Below are 21735 nucleotides of genomic sequence, written 5' to 3' on the forward strand. Positions count from 1 at the left end.
AGTTACTGAAATTAGCCCGTAATGTCATCTAACGAACTTACTATTTGCTTTTGCTAAATAAAGAGGCTTGGCTGATTCATCTCTAACAAAGTTGGTCATTATTGCTGAGATGTTCAATTAGCACCAGTAGGCCGAGGACTAGCTGCTGCAGTGTTTGTGCAAACACGAAACCCTTAAATGAATCCTGAACTGTAATGTTAGATCTTAAATTCTGCATTCTGAATGTTGTTTCCTATTGATGAAACTGACAGCCTTTTCTATTTAAAGGAAGCCATTGTAGACATCCAATAATTCTGTATGTTGATGGTAATGAGGCAGATTGTTCACCATATCACATAGATGTCAAATTATATGCCAAGAACATTTGTTGAATAAGAGTACCCATTTCTTTCCATAAAGTTGAACTGAAAAGACATATCAGTACATATGTGGTCCTTGACTTATGACCACAATTGGGACCAGAATTTCCACTGTTAATCAAAGTGGTTGTTAAGTGAGTTGTGCAAGTTTATGACCTTTTCTGCCATGGTTGTTAAGCAGTTAAGTGACTCATGGTCATTAAGCATATGCAATTTACTCCGTTGATTTTGCTTCTTGGAAGCTGGCTGGGAAAGTAGCAAATATAATCATGTGACACAAACACCCCAACGCTCCAACCCTCATAAAAATATGCTAATTGCCAAGCTCCTAAATGTTGATCATGTCACTCTGGGATGCTGCAATAGTTGAGTACTGATTGTCACTTTTCAGTAGTGTTGTAATTTCAAATGGTCAGTAAACAAATGGATGTAAGATGAGGACTGCCTATACTTTCACAACAGGAGGAAGTCCCAAAAGTAAGAATTACACTAACTGCAATAGGAACTTCTAGCCTCATTTATAAGTGAGTTTAAGGCAGAGTTTGAACATTTTGAATCTTTTCTTCCTTCAAAACTGCCTTTTGAAAGATAGCTGCTAACAAACTCCTATCTGCTAGTTGTGATTCCATCCAAAATTTTGGGTATAATATTAAAAATATTGACTGATCAATTTGGCTGGTCTCAATATCTCAGAAACAGATTTTTTTTTGGTATTTTTTCCCCTGAAATGATGTTTGGCCAAAAAGAAAGATTTAAGTGGAACATTCCCTTGCTGCAGTTATGATTTCTACTCATGAGTTGACAAGCTTATTTTACTGGGATATGTTTCAGGTTGTTTTGCTGAAATATATTTCGTCAGATCAGAGCATCGTTCTGTGGGAGAATCATTCTGTGACAGAAAATTGTCCTGCTTCACTTTGCATGTTGAATAGAACATACTATGCAACATAACTGGTCTAAACTAGGATTCGGGAAATTCTTTTGATCAAGGGCCTGATGATCCTACCTCTGTCTTTGCAGGTATAAGATGGCAAGACTGCAGGCCAAACAGCACAGTAGCCATTGGACAGTGCCAGCCTGTCAGGCCTTTATGGCTGATAGGCCTTTATGGCCACCTAGGATATTCACGCATCCACGGCCCTTGGCTGAAATATGGCACTGATAATCTGCCACCCACTTGCCTGTTCATTCATGGCTCATGGGCTGTATAAAAACAAATGGCAGGTCAGATTTAGCCTGTGGATCATAGTTTGAGGAAATAAAGTCTTCAGATTTGGTGTGAATATAGTTATTTATTACACAGTAAAAATATAAGTTGGAAACTTGTTTTAGTGCATTCCCTCAAATAGAGCATTTTGACATATATCAAATTGCTGGATGCCCCATTCATGTTGTCCTACTTGTTTTAACTATATATTTCAAAACTTTCTAGTTCTACATGATGGATTCGTTTGCCTAGTTCTTCATGAGCTTGATTGTTAAGGGGTTAATAATAGTATAATATTAAGTGACATTGTTTTCATGGTAAGACGCTGAGCCTGCACTCTGCTGAAGTCGGCAGCTTGGCAGCTCGATTCCCATGAGCAAAAAACCATGTAGGGACAGGAAAGGAGCCTCCCCCGATTGTCTACTGGCATCCTGGCATCCTGCGGGTAAGATAACACCGCCCGAAAACAATCCTTTCACAGAGGCAGGCAGCCGCTTCAGTGATCCCTGGCTAACACGTGCCATACACTAAACAAAAAAAGCAAAAGCAAAAGGATGCACCAATCACCCAACTTGAAAGTAATTGGTGGTATGAGTTGACTGAGACCAGAAGATTGACATTCTCAGTAGTATCCCACTGCCTCTGGAAAAGCTTTCTTACTAAGCATAGGTGTATTTTTATCCCAATGTTTTAGAATATAACAAATAGTCCTTTAAGACAGCTTACAACTCCACCTCTAGGCCACAGCAAACCGAGTTCCCATGTGCAATAATTTCTTTGGCAGAATCTAGGAGAAGAGCCTTCTCTGTTGTGGCTCCCGACATTTGGCAGATTCCTCCATTGAAGGTAAGGTTAGCCCCATATTCCTGGCCTCCCAGAAGAGCCTTAAAACCTGGCTCTGTTGGCTGGCCTAGGGCTCCAATAAGGGTGCTTAATGCTGGGGCTGACTATGCAGAGAGAATATCCCCACCATATAATATGTCCTCTTGGTTTTTTATCTGTATTTAATCTTTCTTACTTTTAAAATTGTTTTGTATTATCTTTTTATTATGCTGTAAGACTTACTTTTACAGTGAGATGAGTGTCACATACATTTCATAAGTACATTTAATAAATAAATTAGATTATCCCACTGTAATGCCCTTCCACCTGCTCTTTTCAACAGCCAATTTAGCAACACCTCTAAAATATAAGTCAGGGAGAAACAGAAGCTATGGGCCAGGTTCTGCTGTGCTGCCTCTTGGTGGAGATATCTGGACTACAGGGAGTCTTAAACCATTTGTTTAGTGACCATTCAAAATTACAATGGCACTGAAAAAAGTGACTTATAACTTTCACACTTACGACTGAATCAGCATCCCCATGGACACGTGATCAAAATTCAACTTCTTAACAACTGGCATGCATTTATGACAGTTGCACTGTCCAAGGGTCATGTGATCACCATTTGTTACTTTCCCAACTGGCTTCAAATAAATAATCAATGGGGGAAGTGAGGTTCATTTAACAACCACATGATTCCAAAGTGTGGAAGGCTTAGCTGGCATCCACAAAGGAAAACTTTCTAAGGAATGAGTCACAGTTCTGCTGTGCACTGACTTAACCGGAAAGAAGCAAAAACCTTTGGTGATCGGTAAATTGGCAAAGCCATCCTCATTCAAGAACCTGCAGCCGAAAGACCTTCCCGTCACCTGGAAATCTTAACAAATCTACATGGATGACTGATGCCCTATTTGAGGAGGGGATAAGTGGTATTGACTGAGAAATGAAGAAGAAGAAATGGCCCATTCTTCTTGTAGTGGAAAATTGTCCTAGCCATCCCCAAGTGAATCATCCTACAAACTGAAAAATTTGTCTCCAAACACTACATCAAAAATTCAACCTCTTGACAAGGCATAATCAAAACATTCTACTGTAAATGCACTACTGAGCCCAGCTTCTGCAGTGGGTCAATGCTAAGATCCAAACCTATGGTTCGTCTGCAGAAGCAAATCCCTGACCCTGATTCAGAAGCAATTTTCCAATCAGTACTGACTGAGGTACAACCCAGTGGAAAAGTGCTGGAAGCAGCTGATGAAGCAAAAGAATTAAATGAGGACCATAAAACTGCAGATATTCCAAAAGATGATGATGTCAGTCATTTGATAATGCAATTAAAGTCATTTGCCATGGAAAATTGCCTAGATATAGTGAGTGGTATGGCCAGCATTCAGAGTGCTTTCTCCACTTACCTTCATAACATGAATAAGAAACAAACTAAAATTGACTCTTTTTTTCATGAGAAAATAATACATACATAAATGTATTGATTTTGTATAATGCAGTATTGTATGAATGATTTTACTATGTTTTCATTATGTGTGTTTCTGTAAAGTAAAATGAGGCATGTGTACATATCAGTACAGTTTTTCAGTATGCCACTTTCATTCAGTCCCTTGGGTCAATTTTCAGAGGTTTTATTCTATTTTATGAACAGAGAATTACAAGCTTAAATAGTAAGGCTGTACATTCTTTGAAAACTATTTGGAAAGATGTTTTGGAATATGAAAGAGCACAGGCACAGCATCTCCTTAAAGCAGCACTAAATACAGGGGTGCTTTAATGAGCTGAATGTGTGGAAGCCTGAAAAATGTAGCTGCTTTAAAATGATGCCTTAATCCGATGCATTTCATAATACCGCTTCGAAATAATTTTTGAAGCATGTACACCTTAGATAGATAGATAGATAGATAGATAGATAGATAGATAGATAGATAGATAGATAGATAGATAGATAGATGATAGATAGATAGATAGATAGATAGATAGATAGATAGATAGATAGATAGATAGATAGATAGATTGATAGATAGATAGATAGAGCGCAAAAGAGTGGGGGGGATCAAAAGGCATTTTCCTACATTTCAATTTTGGAATCCTTTGGGGACTGGGAAACTGAAAATTGGCCCAACCCTGCATCTTAAACAAGATCAGAGATTCCATTAATTGAAAGTCATTGGACTAATAGGAAAGTTATGCTTTGGCAACTACCTGTCGAAGGCTCAAGATAAGTTCATCTTCTTCTGCAGTGAGGCGGACAGCATAGCAGTAGGCCATTGGCAGGTAAACCTGGCGGCAGTGACACCAAAGTGTGGAAGGGTTAGCTGGCATCCATGAAGGAAACAACCTATTGTGAAGTGGAAAGAAGGGAAAAGCTCGTAACAGTGGACGGTTGCCTGCAAAGACAATGTAACAACTTGACTGAAGGAAATGCAAAAAGATCATGACAACAAAACATGGAGTGGCTGCTTAAACACACTTCATACAGTAAGCTTTGAAAAATTAGCCATTGGTATGCCCATCTCTAGCAACTATCAGACCTCAAAGAGTCTCCATGAAGTTATCCAGTGTATAAATAATTTTACATTTGGGGACAGTATCAAAAATACTGGAATCAGGTTGTACTCTTTTAGTCTTAGATGAAAACTGTGATATAGTGACCCTTTTTACTTTTAAGTAGACAAGTTTAGAGAGCCATTTGGTAGTGCTTAAAGCACCATACACTCTTTCTGTGGGGAGGGGGTATTAGATTCTAATCTTAAACATTGAGGTGAATTTTTAAAAGTAAATATAGGAAACTCCTCCTCAGCTTGTAGAAAAGAAAACAGAAGAGAAAGTAAAGGAGGACATTCAAGAGCCCAGGGAAAAAATCCTCATACTAAATACTGAAACAGATTCCATTAATAATGTGACTTCTTCAGTCTCACCATGAAAATACAACTAAGAATTCATTGTGAAGCTTTCCCTATACCTCTTACCTCATAAATAAATTTTCAGCAGTTTAAACACATAAGTGGTCTGTTTTGGAAGGAGATAGGGGGGATAATCTGGAACATGGGTTGAAAGATAATAAACTGATCTGAATGAATAGGAAATTAACTGACTTGCAAACAGCATGTGCAAATTCTAAGAAACCTTTGTATCTTGGAAGGGGGGATGGTAAACAGGGTTGGGAATTTTTGGGGTCAAGTGCATCCATCCATATAACGAACACAGACAGAAGCTGGGTATAATTTTCTTGATGATGATTTACACACCACATCTCAGGAAGCAACGTATTCATTCCTTCCCAACTGTAGACATTCAAGACAGCCAGCCAAAATTTACCTCAGGAAGGGACTCCTACAGCACCACCTGAAGAATTCCAAAACAGAATAATATCAAAACAGCTGACAACTTTATAAAACATAAACAGTTCATAGTTATTACAGAGGAAAAGAAAGGGGAGAAATGATCTATTTTAGAGCTACGGTTCTCCTTTTTCCCTCCGCCTATGTGGTGTGTCTTGCCTTCTCAGTCCCGAAAAGACACTGCTACCAAATAGTCTGGCCTCATCCTTCCTCTTTTTAATAGCAATAGTAGCAATAGTTAGGCTTATATACCGCTTCATAGGGCTTTCAGCCCCTCTCTAAGTGGTTTACAGAGTCAGCATATTGCCCCCAACAACAATCTGGGTCCTCATTTTACCCACCTCGGAAGGATGGAAGGCTGAGTCAACCTGGAGCCTGGTGGGATTTGAACAGCCAAACTGCTGAACTGCAGTGCTGCATTTTAACCACTGCGCCACCTCAGCTCTTTTTTCCCTTAGCCCTGTTCATAACAACAGTTTTTATGAGTCATTCTTTACAGATAGACTTTTCATATCTCCTGAAGTTTCTGGCCAGGAAAATGTACAACATACAGTAGAAAACAAAAAGTAAAAGAGTTGCTTCAATTTATTCAGTCAGAGAGAAAGCAAGAAAGAGCTAGTGAGTAACTTTTTACCTCCCATAGAACTAATACAAATACCTACTATTCATTGGACTTGGAGTAGACCAGAAGAACAAATCTACTCACAAGGCTAAGTAAAACAGGGAACTCTTAGGAAAGAAGAGATGGTGCTTCCTACTTAAAGGCTTCCTAGGTGTCAGATCCCTAAAAGTGATACTGCCATTCAATTGGGAGGAGGGGAGCCTCGTAGTTAAATCATTAGCTACATCTGAAACAACTGAGTTTTACAACTTTACAACTGGTTTCCTGTCACCGGGAGACTGAAGGTCCCAACATCTCTCCAGGGATGTTTATGGTAGCCATGTAGGATATATAACTTTGATGTCTAACTAGAACATGTGCTTTATTGACTCCCAGGACAGAAGAGTTAAGGAAGCATCTTCACACTTGTATATTGGTCAGAATCTGCATTCTGACAAAGGGGAGGGGTCATTATCAGCTTAATCCCATTTGCATAGCCTAAAGGTTTTTAGGTGCTGCTTTGCTTCTAATGGTTTCCATCCTGCTTGATTAAAGGTTCCTTTTGAAATAATCAGTTTCAATAGTCTTTACTTTCTCAAGTTAGGAGAGGAGCCTTTACACTAGGAAAATTGAATGATGTAAGTAACATTTAATTCACAAGTGGTCACATAATCATTCCCATTTCCTGCAAATAGCAAACTATTAATCAATGAACAGCATTAGGCATGTTAATTACTGAGCAGCTTCAATCATCTGAAAATATCATCTGAAAACCAGAGGAACCTCTTAGCTAGATATTTAGAAAAGGAAGCAGGTTGGCATCAAGCTGATCTTTTTTTCTTCTCCTAGATTTTCATAACAACAAACATGATCACGGAGAATCAAGAATGCATTGAAAAATCTAAAGTAAAAATGTAATATTCCCCCTCAAGTCCTCCTGAACATGGGAAAGCTCAAAACAATGAAATAGGAAATGTATTTGCTACATGTTTAAGTCTTTGGCATCAGCAAATTAAAATGAATGCCAACTGGATATTTTCAACCAGTTGACCATACTGTTTACTACTCAGGACACAAAAACAAAGAAATTGCATTTTTTCATAATCAGGAAGGATCTAGTGAAAGTAGTATTAGGGCATAATGTAGCAATGATCAAATATTAGCCATTACACTTCCTGTACAACCTTTTAATATGAAGGTTATCTAAGTATATTCTCCAACCACTGATGCAGAAAAAGAGGAAATGTTATGGTCCAGTGTTTGGATCAACTTGTCCAATTTTATGGACAAGTTTTATGATCCAGTTTAATGTGAAAGCAGTAGAATATGCAAACAGAATGTGCTCCAAATGTGTATTTGGAGATTGGAATGTCAATGGTGGAAATCATGATGAAGAAAATATAGTTGGACTATACGACTTAGGAAACTGAACTGGAATGGTCAGGCATGAAAGACAGGAGCACACATGAAGTTCCAATTAAACTGATATATTACAATTCATGCTTATGCACAGGAATTTACTGAACTAAACTTTAGCACTATTTTGGCACTAGATAAAGTCAACGGAATTCAAGACAAGGTGGATTTAGTCTGTTTGTGATTATGTAAACACTCTAGGCTGATTCCTCTTTTGACTTGCCTCCAAGTTCTGCCAGTCCTTCTCCTTCAAGAACAGAACAATGTATCAGTTTCTGGCAATCTAATTACTTCACTGCTATCAAAATCTTCAAACATCTAAAGTGTTGGACATCATAGAAGATGAATACAAAAATGAAAATAACTATGCTATTGGCAGAAGCATGTGGAAGACTCAGCTACAAGAGCAAAAATGTGGCCAGACACTCACTATGGAACAGATCATGAACTGTTCATGTACAAGTTCCAAACTAACCTAAAGCATAAGAACAAAGCCAACTTGTTTCCATGATACAATCTTGGGCATATATCCAACATTTTCAAGGAGCTTGTCAGGAATTGCTTGGAAGCCCTGAACCTAATTTGACAGAGGATCAGAGGAAATGAGGAATAATATCAGAGAAATTGTTAAGAATAAATGTGAAAAAAGACTGCCAAAAATAGACTAAAGAACACTAGATGTCAGAATAAGAAGTGGAAATTGCCAAAAAGAAAACAGAAACTAAAGTAAATATAAGCAAAGATCTCAGAAAGCAACCAAATAAAGAGTTTCAGAAAGCTGTTACAAACGACAAGAAGTGGTATTGACACTAATAAAGACACTGAAGACAGGAATACCTGAAGGGCCAGAATAGGGATAAATATTTCTGAAAACAGTGTACCAATATGGTCACTAAGAGATGAAATCAACTTAATCCATAAACATATAAACCATAATTTGCGATTATTCTGTAAGCAGAGAGTTCTTTTTTCCAAAGGCATCAAATGATGGTAAAATGAAAAATGAAAGCCACATTTATTTCCAGGCTCCAGCTGGTCATTCACCTTTGCTATGGAGGTTATTTCGAGCCTTCACTAAATCTGGATCATCAGCGCTGACTCCAAGAATACGCATGGCCGTGTAGTTCAGAGCAGTAGAAAATACCTTAGACAAGTCCTCAATGTGTCTAACAGACAACAAACAAGAAAAGTGTTAGGTAGATGTGTTCACACAAGAAAACCCAACTGTACTTCAAGTTCTGTGAATTTTTAAGAACTGATTAAACCAACGAAGGCAAAATAAAAGAGCATGGAGTAATTTTATTACAACTTGACTAACAATGGCTATATTTTAGAGTTTTATTTTAAATGCATAAGAGAGAAATATAATGCTGCAGATTGAGATTAGGTAGAATTACAGTTTGCTTGCAGAATCAATTCACCAGAAATAGGAAAAATTAATACTGTAATCCCTTAGCTTTCAAATGATAAATCAGAGCAGCAAAGCTTAATGAGCACTAGTGATAACAATTCTATGGATTTGTTTACTATTCATCCAGGCCATATAAATGCCATATAAATATTAGGAATATGGTGTTATCTGGGCTGTTTTGAGTTTCTTTCTCTCTTCTATTAATTAAACATTCCACCTTCTAGACAATGTGGAAGACAGAAGACAATGTCTTTTAGACAGAAAGTCATTCCTCAACCTCATTTGTGAAATGAAGCTATTAACACATTTTAACAATGTAATAAATCTAAAATTTCTTTCCAAGAAATATAACTATAGGAAGGATAGCTTTAAAAAGAAAACAAAGAAGTCTGGACATTTCACTATCTATAGCTACAATTAATGTATCTGTTAGAAGAAGCATTGGAAACAACTGCAGGAACCAGCCAGGAGTTCCCAGCCCATAGGTGGGTAGGAAACATTTTAAAGTAACTCCACCTTAATTGATCTGCTATAAATTTGTCTGGAAGTTATTTTTATAGTTTTCAAGACTACACATTAAACTAGCATTAAGAAGTTTTCCTGAAATTCATATCATTTTCATTTGCTGAGTTTAAGGGATTTAAGAAGCATAAATAGGACTAAGCAACAGAATTTCCACCTATTCCAAACAAAGCCACTGTCTGTTCTAAGCCCTCCCCACATTCTCACACTTTTTTTCCTACCAAAATCATTCCCTCTGCCTTTATTTTATACTATTTTGGTAATAAAATCATAGTGATGGAAGGAACCTCAGAAGTCTTCTAGTCCAACCCTCTGCTCGAGGCAGAAGCCTTATGCTATCCCAGTCAAATGATTGTCCAGTCTATCCCCTCTTGGCTTCATAAAAAAATCTGTCAATCTTGATGCTAGAATTACTGAACAGTTATTAAGAAAGTAGTGTTTTATGTAAAGGGAAATCTATGCTTATATTTAAATTAGTGTGGATTATGACAGGACAAATGTTATTAATAAACACAGGTGTGAACTATGTCGGAGCCCCCAAATTAATAAAAATTAGTCAACATGACAAAAGACATATATAAGATACAAAACAGAGTAAGCTGGAGGCCATTGCAATAGCAGATAAATTGGATAAAACAAAGTACTGGCAGGGAAGGAGGTAAGGGATAAAAAGCACAGATTATGCTCAAGCTTTTTTGGTTCAAGTTGATGTCTTGTATATTTCCTAGAGATAGAAAAATGTTAGAAATAACTATACAGATAATTCTCAACTAACCATTTGTTTAGTAAGCGTTCAAAGTTACAGAAGAACTGAAAAAAGTGACTTATAACCATTTTTCACACTTATGACTATTGCAGTTTCCCTGTGGTCACATGATCAAAATTCAGATGTTTGGCAACTGACTTATATTTATGATAGTTGCAGTATGCCAAGACTGAGAAAGATTCTCCAAGGTTTCATAAAATATTTCACTGAAATAGTAGATTTTTGCAAGATAACAAATTTCTACTACCCTTTCAAAATGCAAAGTAATGTAGATTTCTTACTGATTTCTTAAGGCACTAAACACTCTTGGCCAATTCCTGAAACAGGTATCATCTTCTCCTTAGGAATCCCAACCATTTGCTCCTGAAGTAATTGGCTAGGCATTGATGCCCATCAGCAATAAGAGCTTTTGCCTTTTTATGCCTTTGGTTCAAACATGTATGATATGCCACTCTGTAATATGCTTATGAATTCACACTGCCCACACCAAGAGCGGCATATCAGTCCCTTCTGAACCAGGATGTCATTTGCCAGCTGGAAAAAGGAGTGACTGTCAGATATTTACAATTGAAAAAAAAATTCAGAGACATCTCTATTTAGGCTGAGGAGAACTGAAATGTTGCTAGTGCTGCTGCCACCACCACTGATAATGAAATAACAGAAAGTGGGGAAAGTCCTTCTGAAGCAACGGCTTTTGAGCTTTACTCACAGGCCCCATCCTCCATCTGGGAGTTGCACTGAACGCAAGTAACGCACCATCTCCTTCCTACTTTCTTCTGGGAGTGGAATCTTAGCAACATGGCACACAATCAGAAGTCCTGTTGGAAGAAGACCAGAAGGTAGAAAAATGCAGTTAAGGATGGAAAGCCTTTTCAGGCAGCAACAACAAACTGTTGAACTAATAAATGGTCTCTGAGCTTCTGCTGAAATCCAATGAACTGGAATGCTTAGCCTTAAAAGATTCCAAGAGGCCTGGAGACAGATCTGTCTTTTAAACTCACCACCGTCATGAGCCAATTTGTTCTAGCTATCTATTCCTTTTAAACTATTAGTCAGTAATTTAAGGTGACCAGACGTCCCGATTTCAGCGGGATGGTCACGCTTTATAACAAATTGTCCCGTGTCCTGGGCCATTTTTAAACAGTTCCGATTTTCTGGCTTCATGTTGAAAGCCCAGTGGATTTGCTTAAGAAATCCTAACTGGGGCAAGACAAAAGACACCCTGTCTAACCTCTCTCTCTGTCTCAGTACTTTCATTGAAGATATTAAAACGTTAAAAGCAACAAAACGGACCCCCCCCCCGCCCCTTTTACTCACTTTTATAAGAAAAAATGACCAAGTATCATAGAGCTCCAGGAAATAGCTAGAGAGGTCGCAAGTGTTAATTCCTGGATTTTCTGGAGGGGAGGGGCACGGAGGTTGGAGGGCTGCTCCGAAAAATGGTGGCAAAGTTTCTTTGAAAAATATTTCCCTGACTAATTTTACCATCTCAATTTGCTCAGTTCTTTGTATTAACATCTACATCATTCTGGGTTTACTTGGAGTGCAAGCCTGCTGGTAAGTGAGCTGGGTTTTTTTTCTTTTATTTTTTTAATGTATTTTAAAATAATATTTTATTTATTGTGCATAGGATTTTTTAAAATTCTGTGTGGATTATTTTTTTAAATTGTCTTAGACTATTTAAAAAAAGATTCTATCCAAAATAAATTGAAGTGAAACCATGTTTAAAAATTCTATGCACAACACTTTGAAATATATTGTGCATAGAAAGAATAGTTTGAAATGTTTTACTTCAATTTATTCTGTGTGGATTCTTTTTTTAAACTGTCTTAGACTATTTAAAAAAAGATTCTATCCAAAATACAAAATACCAGCTGCAGTTATTCACTTAAGAACTGTGCCAAGAAAGGTGGTATAATGGGCTTAGTGACCAAAGTTACAATGGCATTGAAAAAAGTGACTGATGACCATTTTCACACTTAGCAACCATTTTCACATTTAGCGACCGTAGCAGCATCCTCATGGTCACGCCATCAAACTTTTGATGTTTGGCAACAGATTCGTATTTATGATGGTTTCAGTGTTCTGGGGTCATGTAATTTCTTTTGTGACCTTTTGACAAAGTCAAATAGGGAAACCAGATTCACTTATGTTACTAACTTATCAGCTGCAGTTATTCACTTAAGAACTGTGGCAAGAAAGGTGGTATAGTGACCAAAGTTACAATGGCATTGAAAAAAGAGACTGATTACCATTTTTCACACTTAGTGACCATTTTCACACTTAGTGACCGTTGCAGCATCCTCATGGTCACCTGATCAAAATTTTGATGTTTGGCAACAGATTCGTATTTATGATGGTTTCAGTGTCCTGGGGTCATATAATCACCTTTTGACAAAGTCAAATGGGCAAACCAGATTCACTTATGCTACTAACTTATCAGCTGCAGTTATTCACTTAAGAACTGTGGCAAGAAAGGTGGTATAATGGGCATAGTGACCAAAGTTACAATGGCATTGAAAAAAGTGACTGATGACCATTTTCACACTTAGCAACCATTTTCACACGTAGCGACCGTTGCAGCATCCTCATAGTCACGTGATCAAAATTTTGATGTTTGGCAACAGTTACCATTTATATTTGTAAATTGTAGTTATGTTGAAATAAAAAAAATATTGCAATACTATTTTTCTGTTGTATGAAAAATTTTGTTGCTCCGTATAAAATTTTTAATCAAGCCCCCCACCCCCCAGGTCAAAGGTGTCCCTCTTTACCAATCTGAAAATCTGGTCACCTTACAGTAATTGGTAGCATGTAGAGAAACATTTACCGTATTTTTCGGAGTATAAGACGAACCTTTTTTCCTCAAAAAACAGGCTGAAAATCTGGGTGCATCTTATACATCGAATACAGCATTTTTTGCCTCCTGAAGTCCCATCCCTTCACCAAAATGGCTGTGCATACCCTTATGGAGGCTTTCAGAGAGCTCTTGGGGGCTGGGGAGGGCAGAAATAAGCAAAAAATGGGCCATTTTCTGCCCCCCCAGCTCCCAGCAGCACTCTATAAGCCTCCATAAGCAGTTTTTTTAAACAAAAATGGGCCTGTTTTTGTGAAAAACAGGTCATTTTTTGCTGATCCCCCACCCGCCTCTCCCCAGGAGCACTCTGCAAGCCCCCCCCCCAAGGCTATTCATGCCTTTTATTTGGAAAAAAGGGGCCCATTTTCATGAAAAACTTTTTGGGAGGTTTCCATAGTGAAAAAACTTTTTTTTCCCTTTTGGAAAGCTCTTTAACTGATTGATGAGAATTACATTGATCAAGTGCTGTGCCAGCAGAAACAAGTCTTATGACAGTGCTAGGAAAACACCAAAAAAATAAAAATCCCCCCCCCAAAAAAAGACTGCCAATGAAACCAGTTTTTTTTCGTAAGCCTAAGAACAGGAAAGACAAAGTCACTGGAATAAAAACCATCAAGGCAATGTGGAAAATTATAAAGGACAGGCACTCACAGAACCATCAACCACCTCAGAATTACCTAAACAACTTGAGTGTTTAAAGTTGCAGGCCCCTGTTCTAGAAGGTGCTGTGCAACTAGATGTCAGTTTCCAGGTGTACATATATAACCATTTGTTGGGTATCTGATAATCTGAAAAATGCAGATTGGTATAACTTTCTTTCTCTTTCTCTGTAACTCTCAACATTTATTCAGTAAAATACCTTTCATCATTTCACCATGGGCTGAACCTACTATTTTAAAAAACTGAAAAATATGCAGTCTTTTGGCTGGCAATACCCTATCATGACAAATATATGACTGCTGAGCAAAGAGAAGTTCAACATATGTATTACAGTCCTCAATTCTAAGTAATTGGGCCTGTGATTTGTTTCTCCTCTGGCCATATCCCCTAGGTTGGGGTACTAGTTCCAATACCTAATGGATTGAGATAATGTTCTGGCACAGAATTTAAAATAAAATCCCTATTTTATTTCACTTTTTATTTTGCATATTATAACCTCTCCATTTAATCCAACATATCCCACACAGTCAGCATAAGCTATTTGTGGGAACCCTTTTCACAATTTTCTAATATACATTTTCTCCTTTATCATCTTAGCAATAGCAATAGCAGTAGACTTATATACCGCTTCATAGGCCTTTCAGGCCTCTCTAAGCGGTTTACAGAGAGTCAGCATATTGCCCCCAACAATCTGGGTCCTCATTTTACCCACCTCGGAAGGATGGAAGGCTGAGTCAACCCTGAGCCGGTGAGATTTGAACCGCTGACCTGCTGATCTAGCAGTAGCCTGCAGTGCTGCATTTAACCACTGCGCCACCTTGGCTCTTCTCAACTTTCCATCTTCCTTCCATATTATTCATCTTTCTCAACTTTCCATCTTCCTTCCATATTATTCTTCTCTTATTCCAATCAATAGATAACATTCCTAATGTTATTTATTTATTGATAACATTTGCTGCCTCCCAACTCTAAGTGACTAGAATATCAGAACTAGAACTAAATGAATGAATATTGAATCCCATCATTTTATGTTTTTTCTGTTCTTTCTACCCATTCATATTCCCATTCTTAGCACTTCTCAACATTTGTAAAGAAAGAGAGAAATCTTACCTCTTGCTCTCTACTTTCTCCAACTGTAGCTTAGCAGACAGGCATTCTGGCAGAGGATCTACTTCTGAAACTGCCTGTGTGAGATCTCTACCAGAAATATTGAGTTCCTCGTTCTTTTTAATTTCTTTGCTGACACAATGTTCAGTTGGAGATAATAAAGGGGAATACAGTTTTCCAGTAGTCTTTAATTTAGACCTAGAAGACAGGAAAACATGGCTGTTGTTGCTGCTATTATTATTATTACTATTAAACTGTGTATGCCAACCAATTCCCAAAGACTCTGGGTAGCTCACAAGTAAAAATATTTAAAAGGAGAGAGAGATGAAAGTAAAATAATAAATGATGGCAAGGATTATGAATACCAGAGGGAAGGAAAAAGAAACCAATCCACCCATGCAATCCAAGAAGGCTTCACACACTCTACCAAACGACTGGATGAAGAGCCAGGTTTTTAAGGCCCTTGGAAACACTGGTAGGAGGGGGAGGGGGGCAGCCAAGGGAAAACTTATTCCAGAGGGCAAGTGCTGCTACAAAAAAGGCATACTTCTGGGATTGTTTAATTGAATTGGCTGGGCAGATACCATGGGAGACAGGCAGTCCCACAAGTAACCAGGCGAACTGCCATGTACGGCTTTATAGGTAACAATTGGCCCTTTGAATTGCACCTAAACACAAATAGGTAACAAGTATTACATGAGCATATTGAAATATTTTAGTATGTTTGTACATCACAAACACAGCAATATATTCAGTACAGATAGGTTTTTATTGTCTTGCAACATAAAAAGCAGCAGCCTATTTAAAATGATAAACATACCAATTCTTCCCCAAATCCCTAAGTGAGAGAATAGGAAAGTAAGAATCTTCCTTAATTATCACCAGTATATTTGCAAGCATCCTGGCTTTCAAGAGAGAAATTCTATTAAATTATTACCGTTAAGTTAAACATTACAACACCAGGGGACAAAGGTAGACTATCGTATTTTCACCCATATAACCCGCGGGTTATATGCGTTTTTTTACATACACAGCACGTCCCCGCGGGGTATAAAAGTGGGCGGGGTATACGAAAAATATTTTACACAGATTAACTACCGGTAAAGGGAGAGCTTGGGACCACCACTTTCCTCGCGGCAGTGGGCTGGCTCGGCGGCTCGGGCTCCTTTTCTCCCTTTTCCTGCTTGGGTTTCGGGACGCCTTCATGAAAACCCCGCCCCTGGCTATGGGCAAAGCGACCAGGAAGAAGCAGGAGGCGAGAGGAAGCGCAGGCGGTGCTCGGTAGCCCGGATTCTGCTTCGCCGCCAGTTCAGCAGCTCCTCGCCTTCTCTGGCTTGGAAGTCCGGGAGGAAGGGAAGGGGAGGCGGCGGCTGGCCTGAAAACGGAGCCACAGCCGTGCCGCCGCCGCCGCCGCCTTCCCTTCCTGCCGGACTTCCAAGCCAGAGAAGGCGAGGGAACGTCCTGAGAGGGACGGGAGGCGGCAACGGAGGAGAAAGCCTGTGCCAGCTGGGGAGGGGTTGGAGGAACGGAGGAGAAGGGAACGTCCTGAGAGGGACGGGAGGCGGCAACGGAGGAGAAAGCCTGTGCCAGCTGGGGAAGGGTTGGAGGAACGGAGGAGAAGGGAACGTCCGGAGAGGGACGGGAGGCGGCAACGGAGGAGAAAGCCTGTGCCAGCTGGGGAGGGGTTGGAGGAAGGGGAATATCTTCCCGATTCCCCCATCTCCTTGCCCGTAGAACTGAAACGAGAGCTGCCCAAATATCTCCCAGCCCTTCAGGGCTGCCGTAGCGTGGAAGAATTCCAGTGCCTGAACCGGATCGAGGAAGGGACTTACGGTGTGGTGTACAGAGCCAAAGACAAAAAAACAGATGAAATTGTGGCCTTGAAGCGATTAAAAATGGAGAAGGAAAAAGAAGGTTTTCCTATTACTTCCTTAAGAGAGATCAACACCATCCTCAAAGCTCAGCACCCAAATATTGTCACTGTTAGGGAGATTGTCGTCGGTAGCAACATGGACAAGATCTACATCGTGATGAACTACGTTGAACATGACCTCAAAAGCTTGATGGAAACCATGAAGCAGCCTTTTCTGCCAGGGGAAGTGAAAACTTTGATGATTCAATTGCTCCGAGGCGTAAAACACCTCCACGACAACTGGATTCTGCACCGGGATTTGAAAACGTCTAACCTGCTCTTGAGTCACGCTGGGATTTTAAAAGTTGGAGATTTTGGACTAGCCAGAGAATACAGTTCTCCCTTAAAGCCGTACACCCCGGTTGTCGTGACGTTATGGTACCGAGCGCCCAAGCTCTTACTCGGAGCTACAGTAATTTTTTATGCTGATTTTTTGGGGAGTGGAAAAAATTTACTTGGGCTGGGATTATACAACTCAGTAACTGCTGTAGGCCAAAATGGGGTTTGCAGTAGAATCTATCACAGGGGTCTCCAAACTTTGCAACTTGGGGACTTGGGGACTTCAACTCCCAGAATTCCTTAGCGGGACATGCTCGCTGGGGAATACTGGAAGTTGAAGTTCACAGGTTTTGAGGTTGCCAGGTTTGAAGACAGATACTGCTGTCAACATGACAATAGGTGCCTCAGGATGTTATTATGAAAAGTTGGATCATCATGCATATAAATTGCATCATTTTCACCCTGTGTCTTTACCCAATCCCATGGACATAAGCAGACAATGGATTTACTTAATGACTGCAATATTTGATTAATGACTGCAGCAGTCACTTGACCGGGTCCATTCTAGTCGTAAGTCAAGGACTACCTGAAGTTGTATTTGTAAGCCCATTATAAGGGTAAGACAATTACATTTTTACATGCTTATCTGATTTTATAGCATCTTGGGGTGAAGTCAACCGATTAGGTGGTAACCTAGTCTCACTACTGCAACGTGCTGTACATGGGGCAGCCCTTGAAGAGCATTCGGAGACTTCAGCTTGTCCAGAATGCAGCCATGCGAGCAATCTTGGGTGCACCTCGGTTTACCCACGTAACACCTATCCTCCGCAAGCTGCACTGGCTGCCTATTGGTCTTCGGATACGCTTCAAGGCGCTAGTCGTCACTTATAAAGCCCTTCATGATATTGGACCTGGGTACTTGAAAGACCGCCTGCTGCCAATTACCTCCAATAGACCGATTAGATCCCACAGATTAGGCCTCCTCCGAATTCCACCCGCCGGCCAATGCCGACTGACGACTACCCGGAGGAGAGCCTTCTCTGTGGCTGCTCCGACCCTCTGGAACGAGCTCCCCGTGGAGATTCGAACCCTCACCACCCTCCAGGCCTTCCGCAAAGCCCTTAAAACCTGGCTGTTCCAACAGGCCTGGGGCCAAAGAGCTTTTGCCCCCCCCTCAAATGGTATGGTTGTTGTGTGCTTTTAAATTATATATTGTTCTTTTCGTCTTTTTTATCCCTTATCTGTACCCCCTTCCCTGACTTGGATTGTGAGCTGCCCTGAGTCCCCTTTGGGGAAAAGGGCGGCATATAAATGCAATAAATTCAATTCAATTGAATTCAATTCAACAATGCTCTTGCTTAGCAACCAAAATTTTGGCCTCCATTGTGGTCATAAGTTGTTTTTCTTTTTTCTTTCTTTTTCTTTCTTTTTTCTTTCTTTTTCTTTCTTTCTTCCCTTCCTTCCTTTTGTCTCTCTCTCCCTTTTTCTTTCTTTCATCTCTCTCTCTCTTTCTTTCTTTCTTTCTTTTTCTTGGGAAGAAAGTTTATTATTTTTCAGTGCACATAAAACTTCAATAGTGCTAAGTCTCTAACTTGAAACCTTTCATACACTCATTTCTCTCAGTATTCTATAGGATCTCTGCTTCGGCTTAAGCTCTGCAAATGGAAGAGAATCACAAATCATAGAAGGAGAAGGAGGAGACGCCTAGAGCACCTGTGGAGGTCCGATAAATCCGAACCGAACCAAGCACTTTTAACAACCTGCACCAAGGATTACATCAGGGCACTTAGGGCAGCAAAGAGATCTTATATTGCCACCTTGGTTGCGTCCGCCGAGTCTCGTCCAGCCGCCCTGTTTAGGATAACCCGCTCCCTCTTAAATAAGAGGGATACGGGGGACCCCTTGCAGGGTAGGGCTGGAGATTATGCCCAGTTCTTGGCGGACAAAGTTGCTCGGTTTCGGTCGGATTTGGACTCCACCTTTGCAGAACCAGCCGAGAACCAGCCGAGGCACGAGAGGACGATTTGGTTGACCATCGCTGGGTTGAGTTTCAGGATGTTACTTCCGGGGACGTGGACAAGGCCATGAGGGCTGTGAGTGCCTCCACCTGTGTACTGGACCCGTGTCCCTCCTGGCTGGTTGCTAACAGCAGGGAGGTGATATGGGGCTGGATCCAAGCAATAGCAGTAGCAGTAGACTTATATACCGCTTCATAGGCCTTTCAGGCCTCTCTAAGCGGTTTACAGAGAGTCAGCATATTGCCCCCAACAATCTGGGTCCTCATTTTACCCACCTCGGAAGGATGGAAGGCTGAGTCAACCCTGAGCCGGTGAGATTTGAACCGCTGACTTGCTGATCTAGCAGTAGCCTGCAGTGCTGCATTTAACCACTGCGCCACCTTGGCGGTTATTACCGCCTCGCTTCGGGAGGGGCACTTCCCCGCCGCACTTAAAACGGTGGTGGTGAGACCCCTCCTGAAGAAACCATCTTTGGATCCAGCCGTACTTAACAACTACCGTCCAGTCTCCAACCTCCCCTTTATTGGGAAGGTTGTTGAGGTGGTGGCCTACCAGCTCCAGCGGTCCTTGGAGGAAGCCGATTACCTGGACCCCTTCCAGTCCGGCTTCAGACCTGGTTACAGCACAGAAACCGCTTTGGTCGCATTGACCGATGATCTCTGGAGAGCCAGGGATGGAGGCCATGCCTCCATCTTGGTTCTCCTCGACCTCTCGGCGGCTTTCGATACCATCGACCATGGTATCCTTCTGCGACGACTGCGGGAGGTGGGGGTGGGAGGCACTGTTTTGCAGTGGTTCTCCTCCTACCTCTCGGACAGGTCGCAGTCGGTGTTGGTCGGGGGTCAGAGATCGACCACGAGGCCCCTATCATATGGGGTGCCTGTCCCCCGTACTATTTAACATCTACATGAAACCGCTGGGTGAGATCATTCGGAGGCACGGGATAAGATACCATCAATATGCGGACGATACGCAGCTGTATCTGTCCGCCCCGTGCCAACTTAATGAAGCGGTGGACGTGATGAGCCGGGGTCTTGAAGCCGTTAGGGACTGGATGCGGGCTAACAAGCTTGTACTCAACCCAGAAAAGACCGAGTGGCTGTTGTGTTTCCCTCCCAAAAATTTGGTTAGTGTTCCAACACTCAGGCTGGGGGGTCAAAATTTACACCCCTCAGACAGGGTTCGCAACTTGGGAGTCCTCCTGGATCCACAGCTGACCTTTGATCACCACCTGTCGGCTGTGACCAGGGGGGCATTTGCCCAGGTTCGCCTGGTGCGCCAGTTGCGACCCTACCTGAATCGGGAGGCTCTCACAACAGTCACTCGCGCCCTCGTGACCTCTAGGCTGGAATACTGCAACGTGCTCTACATGGGGCTGCCCTTGAAGAGCATCCGGCGGCTTCAGCTAGTCCAGAATGCGGCCGCGCGAGTGATCGTGGGTGCACCGCGGTTCGCCCACATAACACCTATCCTCCGCGAGCTGCACTGGCTACCTGTTGACCTCCGTGTGCGCTTCAAGGTGCTTCTTACTACCTATAAAGCCCTCCATGGTAGTGGATCTGCGTACTTGGGAGACCGCCTCCTGCCAATTACCTCCTCTCGACCCATAAGATCTCACAGATTAGGCCTCCTCCGAGTGCCATCTGCCAGCCAGTGCCGGCTGGCAACTACGCGGAGGAGAGCCTTTTCTGTAGCAGCTCCGACCCTCTGGAACGATCTCCCCGTGGAGATTCGTACCCTCACCACCCTTCAGACCTTCCGCACAGCCCTCAAGATCTGGCTATCCCGCCAGGCCTGGGGGTAAAGACCATAGTTTGCCCCCGCCCGAATGTTGAATGAATGTTGTTTGATCTTAATTACATACTGTATTTTTATGTTATTGTATGTCTTCCCCTCCCATAAGTTGTTAGCCGCCCTGAGTCCCCTCAGGGAAAAGGGCGGCCTATAAATAAACGCAACTCAACTCATAGAACCTCCGTGCTGGCCCATACGGCTGAAACCCACCCCTGGTATGTATGCATGCATGTATGTTGATCTATTGGAGAACCCCACATGACTCAGGAAAAATAAGCATTCCCTTTAAAAAATGAAAGAAATCCATATTTAAGGAAAGAAGAAAAAAATCATATCACCCGTCATCTTTTAATTTTTCTAAAACCTATACTTTTTATTACTACATATAAAAACTATGCATGAACCAGATCATATTTCCCTAATGCTATTTATATTCCCTAATATAAAATAGCCTATACAAGTATAGAAATTATTGGTTTTTAGCCTAGGTAAATTACACAACTATTTGCACTAAGTCAGGCTGGGGATTAGTCTGAAAGCCAATGTTATTTGGATAATTCCTGTTTATGCAAACAAAGTGTTTATTATATTTTGAATGCTGTATGCAAATATGATCTTTTTGATAATGAACTCAGAGAACTAAGGAAAGCTTGAAAA

General features: G+C 41.0%; 1 long non-coding RNA gene and 1 pseudogene across 1 annotated transcript; one reads left to right on the forward strand and one right to left on the reverse strand.

Annotated features, from left to right (window-relative positions):
• Positions 1-5715: 5715 nt before the first annotated feature.
• On the reverse strand, positions 5716-11266 carry LOC148045572 (uncharacterized). Its single transcript, XR_015696604.1, has 3 exons — positions 11161-11266; positions 8797-8918; positions 5716-5739 (listed from the first exon to the last, which is right to left on the reverse strand). It is a non-coding gene; the product is annotated as an uncharacterized LOC148045572 (long non-coding RNA).
• A 4435-nt stretch (positions 11267-15701) lies between these two features.
• On the forward strand, positions 15702-17951 carry LOC148045573 (cyclin-dependent kinase 11B pseudogene; annotated as a pseudogene).
• Positions 17952-21735: the final 3784 nt, after the last annotated feature.

Source organism: Thamnophis sirtalis, unplaced genomic scaffold (genome assembly GCF_051295495.1).
Source record: "Thamnophis sirtalis isolate CommonGarterSnake01/CBP01778 unplaced genomic scaffold, rThaSir2_p1.2 scaffold_5, whole genome shotgun sequence".
NCBI classification, from domain to species: Eukaryota; Metazoa; Chordata; class Lepidosauria; order Squamata; family Natricidae; genus Thamnophis; species Thamnophis sirtalis.